We start from the raw sequence: 12,575 nt of genomic DNA, 5'->3' as shown, positions 1-12,575 counted from the left end.
TGTGGTGTTTTGTGGGAGTGCTTCGGTAAAATGGAGTCCGGAGCCCCTTGTTCAGGGCTGTCCGGCCTCTGTATGACCGGAGTAGGAGTCTGGTCCGCATTGCCAGCTGTAAGTTGGAGCTGTTCCCGGTGCGTGTTGGACTCCGGCAGTGCTGCCCTTTGTCACCGGTTCTGTTCATAATCTTTATGGACAGAATTTCTAGGTGCAGCCAGGGGCTGGAGGGGGTCCGGTTCGGGAACCACAGGATTTCATCTGTGCTTTTTGCAGATGATGTTGTCCTGTTGGCTTCATCGAACATGGACCTACAGCTTGCACTGGGGCGGTTCGCAGCCGTGTGTGAAGCGACAGAGACGAGGATCAGCAGCTCCAAATCCGAGGTCATGGTCCTCGACCGGAAGAAGGTGGCTTGCCCTCTCCAGGTCAGTTTAGAGACTCTGGCCCAAGTGGAGGAGTTTAAGTATCCTGGGGTCTTGTTCACGAGTGGGGGACGGATGGAGCGTGAGATTGACAGGTGGATCGGTGCAGCGGCTGCAGTGATGCAGTCGTATCGGTCTGTTGTGGTGAAGAGGGAGCTGAGCCGAAAGGAGAAGCTCTTGATTTACCGGTCAGTCTACGTTCCCACCCTCATCTATGGTCATGAGCTTTGGGTCCTGACCGAAAGGACAAGATCCCGGATACAAGCGGCTGAAACAAGCTTCATCTGTATGGTGGCTGGGCGCTTCATTAGAGATAGGGTGAGGAGCTCAGTCACCAGAGAGGAGCTCGGAGTGGAGCCGCTTCTCCTCCACATCGAGAGGGACCGGCTGAGGTGACTCGGGCATCTGTTCAGGACGCCTCCTGGACGCCTCCCTAGGGAGGTGTTCCGGCCATGTCCCACTGGGAGGAGACCCCGGGGAAGACCCAGGACACGCTGGAGAGACTATGTCTCTCGGCTGGCCTGGGAACGCCTTGGGATCCTCCCAGAGGAGCTGGAGGAAGTGTCTGGGGACAGGAAAGTCTGGGCATCTCTGCTGAGACTGCTGCCCCCGCGACCCGGCCCCAGACCACAGAGGGAATGATGGAAGCAGAGAAAGAAAAAAAAAATTAGGCATTACAGAAGCAACACCACTGAAAGAAGTGATATCATCATCACAACAAAAGAGGGAATGATGGAAGCAACGAAAGAAAAAAGAAATTAAGCATTGAAGAAGGAAAACCGCTGGAAAAAAATGATTGATATCATCATTACATCTCTGTGTCTGAGGATCGGGTCGCCGGGCACCCTGCCGTCGGCTGCCACCCAATCCACGGTGTCTCTGGATTGGCAGTCCAGGGGGACCGGAGGGTGTGCTCCAACTATAGAGGGATCACACTCCTCAGCCTCCCCGGGAAAGTCTATTCCAGGGTACTGGAGAGGAAGATTCGACCGATAGTCGAACCTCGGATTCAGGAGGACTGATGCGGTTTTCGTCCTGGTCGTGGAACAGTGGACCAGCTCTATACCATCCACAGGGTGCTCCAGGGCTCATGGGAGTTCGCCCAACCAGTCCACATGTGTTTTGTGGACTTGGAGAAGGCGTTCGACCGCGTCCCTTGTGGTGTTTTGTGGGGGGTGCTTCGGTAAAATGGAGTCCGGAGCCCCTTGTTCAGGGCCTGTCCGGTCTCTGTATGACCGGAGTAGGAGTCTGGTCCGCATTGCCAGCTGTAAGTTGGAGCTGTTCCCGGTGCGTGTTGGACTCCGGCAGTGCTGCCCTTTGTCACCGGTTCTGTTCATAATCTTTATGGACAGAATTTCTAGGTGCAGCCAGGGGCTGGAGGGGGTCCGGTTCGGGAACCACAGGATTTCATCTGTGCTTTTTGCAGATGATGTTGTCCTGTTGGCTTCATCGAACATGGACCTACAGCTTGCACTGGGGCGGTTCGCAGCCGAGTGTGAAGCGACAGAGATGAGGATCAGCAGCTCCAAATCCGAGGTCATGGTCCTCGACCGGAAGAAGGTGGCTTGCCCTCTCCAGGTCGGTTTAGAGACTCTGGCCCAAGTGGAGGAGTTTAAGTATCCTGGGGTCTTGTTCACGAGTGGGGGACGGATGGAGTGTGAGATTGACAGGCGGATCGGTGCAGCGGCTGCAGTGATGCAGTCGTATCGGTCTGTTGTGGTGAAGAGGGAGCTGAGCCGAAAGGAGAAAGCTCTTGATTTACCGGTCAGTCTACGTTCCCACCCTCATCTATGGTCATGAGCTTTGGGTCCTGACCGAAAGGACAAGATCCCGGATACAAGCGGCTGAAACAAGCTTCATCTGTATGGTGGCTGGGCGCTTCATTAGAGATAGGGTGAGGAGCTCAGTCACCAGAGAGGAGCTCGGAGTGGAGCCGCTTCTCCTCCACATCGAGAGGGACCGGCTGAGGTGACTCGGGCATCTGTTCAGGACGCCTCCTGGACGCCTCCCTAGGGAGGTGTTCCGGCCATGTCCCACTGGGAGGAGACCCCGGGGAAGACCCAGGACACGCTGGAGAGACTATGTCTCTCGGCTGGCCTGGGAACGCCTTGGGATCCTCCCAGAGGAGCTGGAGGAAGTGTCTGGGGACAGGGAAGTCTGGGCATCTCTGCTGAGACTGCTGCCCCCGCGACCCGGCCCCAGACCACAGAGGGAATGATGGAAGCAGAGAAAGAAAAAAAAAATTAGGCATTACAGAAGCAACACCACTGAAAGAAGTGATATCATCATCACAACAAAAGAGGGAATGATGGAAGCAAAGAAAGAAAAAAGAAATTAAGCATTGAAGAAGGAAAACCTGCTGGAAAAAAATGATTGATATCATCATTACATCTCTGTGTCTGAGGATCGGTCGCCGGGCACCCTGCCGTCGGCTGCCACCCAATCCACGGTGTCTCTGGATTGGCAGTCCAGGGGGACCGGAGGGTGTGCTCCAACTATAGAGGGATCACACTCCTCAGCCTCCCCGGGAAAGTCTATTCCAGGGTACTGGAGAGGAAGATTCGACCGATAGTCGAACCTCGGATTCAGGAGGACTGATGCGGTTTTCGTCCTGGTCGTGGAACAGTGGACCAGCTCTATACCATCCACAGGGTGCTCCAGGGCTCGTGGGAGTTCGCCCAACCAGTCCACATGTGTTTTGTGGACTCGGAGAAGGCGTTCGACCGCGTCCCTCGTGGTGTTTTGTGGGGGGTGCTTCGGTAAAATGGAGTCCGGAGCCCCTTGTTCAGGGCTGTCCGGTCTCTGTATGACCGGAGTAGGAGTCTGGTCCGCATTGCCAGCTGTAAGTTGGAGCTGTTCCCGGTGCGTGTTGGACTCCGGCAGTGCTGCCCTTTGTCACCGGTTCTGTTCATAATCTTTATGGACAGAATTTCTAGGTGCAGCCAGGGGCTGGAGGGGGTCCGGTTCGGGAACCACAGGATTTCATCTGTGCTTTTTGCAGATGATGTTGTCCTGTTGGCTTCATCGAACATGGACCTACAGCTTGCACTGGGGCGGTTCGAAGCCGTGTGTGAAGCGACAGAGATGAGGATCAGCAGCTCCAAATCCGAGGTCATGGTCCTCGACCGGAAGAAGGTGGCTTGCCCTCTCCAGGTCAGTTTAGAGACTCTGGCCCAAGTGGAGGAGTTTAAGTATCCTGGGGTCTTGTTCACGAGTGGGGGACGGATGGAGTGTGAGATTGACAGGCGGATCGGTGCAGCGGCTGCAGTGATGCAGTCGTATCGGTCTGTTGTGGTGAAGAGGGAGCTGAGCCGAAAGGAGAAACTCTTGATTTACGGGTCAGTCTACGTTCCCACCCTCATCTATGGTCATGAGCTTTGGGTCCTGACCGAAAGGACAAGATCCCGGATACAAGCGGCTGAAACAAGCTTCATCTGTATGGTGGCTGGGCGCTTCATTAGAGATAGGGTGAGGAGCTCAGTCACCAGAGAGGAGCTCGGAGTGGAGCCGCTTCTCCTCCACATCGAGAGGGACCGGCTGAGGTGACTCGGGCATCTGTTCAGGACGCCTCCTGGACGCCTCCCCAGGGAGGTGTTCCGGCCATGTCCCACTGGGAGGAGACCCCAGGGAAGACCCAGGACACGCTGGAGAGACTATGGGCGAATCCCAATTCTCTGCTTAATCCTCAATCTTACTCCTCATTCCTGAAAATGCGCGCTCCCGTGAAGTTAAGTGCTGTCCCATTCCTAAAGAAGTTGAGGAAAGGAACGAGACTAAGGGACGTTATCTCCCTTAATTTTGAGATTCTACGAGACCTACCTTGGAGTTAAGGATGACCCAGAATGCTTGTTAAATAATTTGTTTTGCTGTTATTTTATTAATAAAACATTTTGTATATTAGTTTGGGAGTAATTGTATTAACTTTCTATCACAGATAATATTTACAAAGGCTATTAGAAAGAAATCAAGATAAAGGGCGAATCCCAATTCTCTGCTTAATCCTCAATCTTACTCCTCATTCCTCAAAATGCGCGCTCCCGTGAAGTTAAGTGCTGTCCCATTCCTAAACAAGTTGAGGAAAGGAGCGAGACTAAGGGACGTTATCTCCCTTAATTTTGAGATTTTACCAGACCTACCTTGGAGTTAAGGAGAATCCAGAATGCTTGTTAAATAGTTCGTTTTGCTGTTATTTTATTAATAAAAAATGGTGTATATTACTTTGGGAGTAGTTGTATTAACTTTCTATCACAGATAATATTTACAAAGGCTATTAGAAAGAAATCAAGAAAATTCATTTGAATGCATTTATTAACAAGGTCACACATGCAAAATGTTAAACATTTCTAATGCAGGGCGCATTACTTACAATTATAAAGGGCGTTGTTATGGATCATTGACCAAAATTATCACTGCTGCCAGCCCCCCCCCCCCCCCCCCCCCCCCCCCACCCACCCACCCCACCCCCACCCCCACCACCGCACTAAATTCTGCACCGCCTTGACAACGGAGAGGGGAAAAAAACAGCGGTCCACGCGTGTGTGCTCTCTCTCTCTCCTTCGGACGGTCCAAAGAAGCGTCGCGCGAGCCCCGAGCACCCTCCCGACGGTCCAAAAACTCCCCGCCGCGCGCTCCCCCCTGGCTAAACTTTTTTCCTGCAGGAAACACTGCACTTCTTTCGGCTTTCTTCTACCCTCTTGCGCAGTGCTGCCCCCTGTGGTCCAAGGACGTAACTGTCTTTAAGGGTTGTCCCATTTCCAAGTGACATTACATTCCTTAACACTTGTTTTTAGGAGGCACTTAATTTGATATTGAGGATCAAGGTTGAGGAGTGAGGATTAAGCAGAGAATTGGGATTGGGCCGATGTCTCTCGGCTGGCCTGGGAACGTCTTGGGCTTCTCCCAGAGGAGCTGGAGGAAGTGTCTGGGGACAGGGAAGTCTGGGCATCTCTGCTGAGACTGCTGCTCCCGCGACCCGGACCCAGGCCACAGAGGGAAGGATGGAAGCAGAGAAAGAAAAAATAAATTAAGCATTGAAGAAGGAAAACCGCTGAAAAAAGTGAATGACATCATTATGACCACAGAGGGAAGGACGGAAGCAAAGAAAGATGGTTTCCGGGTCTCAGGGGACGACAGCTTAGAGAGAGGTCTCCCAACCAAAAAGGAGAAATCTACCCCAGAAAGTCAAGTGAAACAGATGAACTCATTTGTTACGAGTTCTGAAGAAAGGGGGATGATGCCGAGCTCGTATAATCAAGCCAGCAAAGTTGACTACGAAAGAAGTGTAGCTGCTACACGCCGGAGACGCTAATGACAGCCCCGCAGACGCTCGCGCGGCTAACCCGGAGATGAGCAAAATGAGCCTGAAGCAGTATCGAATAACACAATCCTCAAGGGACTACGCAAAACGACAAGCATTCAGATTTACACCAGCAGAGGATGATGAGTAATGGTTTTCTACTTTATGTAAGAAATGCCTCATTCTTTCTTGCACAAAGTGGATTTGCACTGACTATATGGCTGACATCATATTGGAGGGCCCTCAAACTTCGGTGGAATCGAGGCTATCCCTCAAGCCAGCATCGGGTCAGGAAATGGGAGTAAAATCTTACATGTAAGTAAAGTCATGGACATTGAATGAGGTCCAAGTCTGGACCTTGTTCAATGTCCATGACTGTTTGTGTGTTTGTTGTAATTATTTCATTGTTGTGTGTTTTTATTGTTGTTAAAAGGGGTAAGTAACATCAAGATCAAAATATCGTATGTTGATCTATCTGAAAAGTTCAATAAAAACGTTTGAAAAAAATCCAAAATTCAGGATGGTGATGGAAGGTTTATTAAAATTACGGGAAGAATTGAATTACTAGATGTAACACTTCTAGATACTTACATTCCACCCGTATGCGATTGGAACATTTATAGACAGGTATTTGACATAATGGTAAACTCTCAAGGAGTAGTAATCTGTGGAGACTTTAATATTCGAGTAAACCACCAATTAGATGTATCAAAATCCATTAATCAAGAAAATTCATTATCGAACAAAGTTAATTCCTTTATAAAAGAAGTTGGAATCGTCGATGTCTGGAGAGAACCACATCCCAAAAGCAGAGATTACACGTACGACTCATGCCCACACAGAATCTATTCAAGAATAGACTATTTTTTATGTTCAGTAGTGAACGTTTCAGAGTAAGAGAATGTAAAATAAAGACAATTCGGAGTATCGGACCACAGCCCTAGTTAAGTGTCAATCAACTTAGAGAAAAAGGGTTAGAAACCTCTTGTGGAAGTTAAATGCCGACATACTGAATAATTCTGAAATAAGGGATATCATCATTACCCATCACAGAGGGAAGGATGGAAGGAAAGATGAAGCATTGAAAAAGCAAAACAAACCTCTGAGAACATTGAAAAACTGATATCATTCCGAACACAGAGGAAAGGAAGGGAGGAGGGAAAGAGAAAAAGGAAAGGAAACGTTGAAAAGGAAAAATCCTCTGAAAGAATCAATTGATATCTCTCTTACAAACATGTTAATGAAATAAACATTTAAATGCATCAAACAAATGATGTAGAATCTGTCCTTGATAGATGTAGTTTACAAAAGGTCAATGAATTTCAATGTTTTACATTGTAAAAGTAGTCTGTGTTCAAGTTTCTTCTGTTCTGACTCCTCTGTGGTGATGTACAATCTATTTGTAGACAGCCTTCCAGCCAAGAGTCCGCTGTGCCTCAGAGCAGATTCCTCCAGTTTCCTCTGTAGTATTTTATTGTCTATAATGTCAAAGGCTTTCCGCAGGTCAGCATCAATACCAATGGGATATCTGTCATTTTCAGATGCCTTAGCAGTTTCTTCTGCCATCTGCGTTATGACATGAGTAGTTCTGTTTTCTCTGAATCCAAATTAATTTTCATTTATTATTTTAAAGGGACTGTATCATGCAAAATTCACTTTTTGTATGTTTTAACCCCTTCAGCTCAGACCGGCCCGCCGGCGGGCCGGTCAACTTCTCCCGATGCATTTATCAAATATCCAGACGCATTTTGCAAATTCCACAGACGCACTATGTACCGTTAGAAAGCTGATATTCTCATGAATCCGCTGGTATAAACCTCTTTCAGATGTGATTACCACAGCGGGTAATATAAACACATTTGTCCAACATACAGCAAATTAAGTAAACAGCGCAACTCACCTTTGGAGGCTCATAACTGATCACAGATGATCCATAATCCAGATAATCCAGCAAAAACTGCCACAGTCCAAACGTATGCATCCAGGCAAAGCTAGAAAGTATAGCCTTTTTTCCAAAACATGTCTTGAAATAAGCAAATAATCCAGAATTAGACGCAGCGCGTCTCTCCGCGTGTGCGTCCGATAATCCATTTTTTTATCAGATAAAAACATCCAGACCTCTCTCACTCGCGCTGAGGATATCCAATATGGCGACTGATCGGTTTCCGTTGCTTATTCATCATATTTCAACCAATGAAGTGACTCATCCCTCCCTCCGATGGCTAACCAGCCAACCGCTGCCGAAACTGATGGGCCCACGTCATCGGTCGTCATCACTCGTCGTCAATGAATTCTGAGCCAATCACGTCGGTAGAAACGTTTGACTGACAAGGCTGGTAGCCAATGAGCTTGCTGAATGGCTGGCTGGCCCGCTAGCGGGGTTTTGTGACTTCTCAGACATCTGCTGAGGGATGCACCTGCTGTCTATCCCTGCTCCTCTCAATCCGAGTGCCTTATCCCACACTGAAGCCTATCTGAAGTGATTTTTTGAGTACTTTATGAGTTTTTGGAGTGAAAATAATGTAAAAACGGGCCAAAAACCAACATATACCATTGTACAGAGGGCATCCAGAGGGTATACAGAGGATGTCCAAAATTGACCCCGCTGGGGCAGAGCAGTACAAATACATGTGTGAAACACTCATTTCCTGTAGTACTGCTCTGACATTTTGACCTGAACTCTGTAAGACCCCAGGCTTTAGTAAAATTGTGTTTTCAAGCTCTCACAGTGCTTCCACACTTATTTCCAGGTGTTTTATGAGGGAAAAAATTCAGGCGAGAATGAAATTCATCCTAATTCAGTGTGCTGCAACATAAATAAATCTGTGCCAGTAGCACCTAGAGTAATTCTGACTGCACTGGGTGAAAATACAGGTTGTCAGCTTTAAAATGAGACCCCAACCATGCATGTACTCCAAACAGTTCAAGAACAGCATTCAGTTTACTTTGGGTACGTCTTTAGTTGAACTTTTAGGCGAAAATGGCCCCGAGCTAAAAGGGTTTTAACCCTGTTATATAGTTATGTACTCACCAAAAACACCCCCAAAGCGTTTTTTTCCCTTAGTGCCTGTGCGTTTGAGCTTTCTTCGTGTTTATGCTGCTCAGAGAGGCAGCCCCTCTCGCACCCATGAAAATGCTCTGTTTCCCATGTTTACATCAGAGGGTGAAGATGGCTCCCCTGAGCCCCCCTCCCACAGGCCCTCGGCAATCAGCGTTGTTGCTTTTTGTATCTCCGATTACGGAAATAAACTTTGACCATCGTCTGAAAGCAACAGTCAAGCAAGAGTCTGAAGGGTCTGCGCTTGGTGAGTTTCTAACAGGAAAAGATGTTTTCGCGTGTGTTTGCATGTAGAGAAGCTAAAGCTAAAGTACGCTGTCAGTCAAAGTCCACAGGGGGAGAGGCGGGATTTTCAGTGAAACAGAGCGTTTTCTCTTCCGGGTTTCAGAATTAGCCCCAGAAAATCTTTTATTTCACACAAAATGACTTTTCCTTAGCGCCAAAAATAAATACCATGTTAATGCCTTTTCTAGGGTTTGGACTAGCTAAAAAAGCATGATACAGCCCCTTTAAGCTTCCAGAGGAATGAATCTAATTGTTTCAAAAAGAATTTCTCCAGTGTTTTGGAAAACTGAGGAAGAAGGAGGGATGGTCGGTAATGAACATGTTCAGTCTTTGTGACTCGAACTCCTGTAGTGTGAGTCCAGTCTGTCCACTCCCTCATCATCAGCCTGGTATTCACTCCCTGATTGGCTGGACGACTCAACAAGGCGCTGCTGGAGCTGCTGTTAAACTCCTCCTCAACGCTCAGTGTGTTCTGGAGACGGTGAAACAGGGAGAGGTGGGAGCTGCCGGTGCAGAGTTCCGAGAATTTTAAAAACATCAATTGAGCATCCTGGCACTTCGCCAAGTGAAAGAACCCAAAGAAAATTCAAATGCAGACGAGGGAATAGTAGCTGAAATAACCATTGTTTACCACACTGTGCAACACGCAGTGGTGGCTGTAGAAGAGAGGTGGCCGGGGGCAAAGGGGGAATAAATTCTAAATAATAAACTAACAATGCGTTTGCTTCATTTTCTGGAAATAATCTGCCACAGAAGAGCAGATAAACAGTTTGGGGCGCTTTTTTATTTGAAAGTGTAACTTTGTAACCCCCAGGACTCCCTTGAAAAAGGGGTTTTTAATCTCATTGGGACTTTCCTGGTTAAATAAAGGTAAAATAAATGAATACATTTTAGTAGTGATTCCACCAATTACTGAATAATCTAAATGAAGGACATGAAATTAAACCAACCAGCTGTTTGATGGCTGCAGCTTGAGGCTCCTTTTAGATTCCCCTTCACTATATGGTGTATAAACGTACTGTATTTAAGTTAATGCCCACTGAAGACTAAAACTGAAGAACGATGAGGTGCCCAACCAAATAAATTCACCACCAGCTGCCACTGGCAACACTCCCCGTCACAGCAAAGCTTTGGAACGTTATAAGATGAGGGGCAGCTTTTTTTTTTTCTTTAATGTTATTTTGGACTCGATGCATCAAGAATGCGTTGGTGTCCCACTTTGTCCCACACAAACAGTCTTATTCTCATCTGGGGAGTCAGGATCTGGCCAGTTTAATTTGAATCCTTCAAATAGCTCTTCCTGCCACTTATCAGCCTTCACAGTGCCGAGCGCACGTTCACTACTTCATCCTGCAGAGACTTCATTACCCATACTGCACTGAGCTTTATGAGAGAAGTAAGCATGCGCTGTTGACAGAGTGACTGTCTGACTCCATCCAGCTGCTCTGTAACTCACATAGAAAATCTTTTGCTGTGTATGGTGTCTGCTAACTGCTGAAGAGGTAAACCTGGGGGAAAAATGAGTTTGTAGCAGTGTTTCAAACGAGCGGTCGAATCAAGAGGCAAGTTTGTTTCGGGATGAGCCATGCCTGCACTTCATTAATTTTTTTTTTTCTTTAAAGATTGACTTATGCAAAAGAGAGCACCGGCACATTCAGACAAGTCGGACTGCTTTAATCTGAGAGGATATCTGTAATTCTGTCATGAAAACACAACCACATCCTGACATATGACAGCAGCCTCCTATCAGATCGAATTATACAAGTCCGTTTCTCAGGAAATCGCTTCTTGCTCAACATGGTTACAAAAGTTTCATAACATGCACAAATATCCAGAGTTAAAAGTCCAAAAAAAAATAAAAAAACCTGATGCAAATGACAACAAATACATGAAAAACCTCCAGAAAGTGACGGAAGCCAAAAAGCAGGTGTAAAACTGCAATAAAGACATGTAAAGTCAATCCTCAGGTGTGTAAATCCACCAATATGAGAGATGATGTTAGACTGGACACCAGGAGGAAAACTGCTTCATTTGAATCCAGGCAGAAAAAGTTTCCCATGTGAGTCTGTGACAACAAGAGTCTTTAGCGTCTGGTGAAAAACATGCAGACAGGACGTGGGTGTGTGTGGAAGCTCCACCTAATGGCTGATAAATGTTGGGGACAGTTGATGATGAGACTCGGAGAGACGTGGTCGACCTGAACATGGAGCTGAAGCTGCTGCTGCTGCTGCTGTGGAGCTCAGGTAGGACTCTGCTGCTCACTGCTGCTTCTCTCTGCTGGGAATTCTCCTCCGTCTGGGAGTTTCAGTGCTCCACACACTGGAAAGAAGACAGTGTGGTCCTGAAAGCTGCTTCATGGATCATCCTGATGGCTCTTTTCTGGAGTGAGCACAGCGGTGGCAGTGAGGATTTGGAGCTTTTGCTCCAAACTTCCAGGCAGTCGTTCCAGTACGACAGTATCAGTGAATAATATCTCATCTGGAGAGCTTTGCTGTTTAGGAAGGATTCGGCTTTGCTGAGGACTGAAAGACTTGTGGGTATTCTGGATTCAGCATGTTTGATGTTTCACTAGAGTCACTCGAGTTTATTTGAATCAAAGCACTATTTGAATGTGTTCAGTTCTGAGTTGATTTCCTCTGAGAGCTGCTCTACATTCACCCTGGACAGAAAATGTTGGTGTCATCAGAAAACAAGATAAATTGTTGTATTTTACAGATTTTACCTCCTTCATGACAGTTTTTTTCAGTGGCTTTGGTGCATTTCTCACATGACTTTTTCCTTTTGCTCAACAGTCAGTTCAGCCTCCTCAACATTCAGTCATTTGTTCTCATCATAGCAGCAGTTTCTGGTTTGATAACATTATCGTTTGCTCATGTCCCGTCAGTCCAGATGAACTCTCCTTGCTGAATCGTCCTTCTCTTCTTGTTGAAGCTTTGAGCCAGGAGAGCATGGCAGAGTTTTCCTTTTATATTGTCTTAACTGAAGAGCTTTGGTTCCACACACCCTTTGGCTGGAATGGCGTGTTTACTGCAGGCAGCTTGAATGAGGCATGCACACTTCTGTGGTGAAGCCCAGGGCAGTATGGGTAATGAAGTCTGTGCAGGATGGGGGAGTAAACGTACGCTCTGCACTGTAAAGGCTGATGTGCTCTGATAAGCGGCTGTTTGAAGGATTCAAAGAGACGCGCTGGTGAGCGTACCGCTACGATGTTGGAGCTTTGAGAAGTTCCAGGACGCTCAGTGGACATTTTTAGAAGTCCTGGAACTCCGTACCGGAATGTACCGGACCACTGAAACCACTGACGAGCTGTCAACATGCGTCAAGCAGATTTGAGACATTTTCAATATTTTTCCTGAAAATATGTCCTAAATTGAAGAATTATTCTCAGGTGAACTTCAGCTTTCACTGATGAGGAGTGTGTGAAGCAGTTTCTGAACTGATCTTATTAGTTGTAACAAGTTTTGGTGACAGGGCTTCATTTTAATGACGCTGACAGGAAAATTTGCTTTTGAGTAATGAA

This window comes from Salarias fasciatus (assembly GCF_902148845.1).
Source record: "Salarias fasciatus chromosome 23 unlocalized genomic scaffold, fSalaFa1.1 super_scaffold_20, whole genome shotgun sequence".
NCBI lineage: Eukaryota > Metazoa > Chordata > Actinopteri > Blenniiformes > Blenniidae > Salarias > Salarias fasciatus.
Note: the sequence above shows the minus strand (reverse complement) of the source record.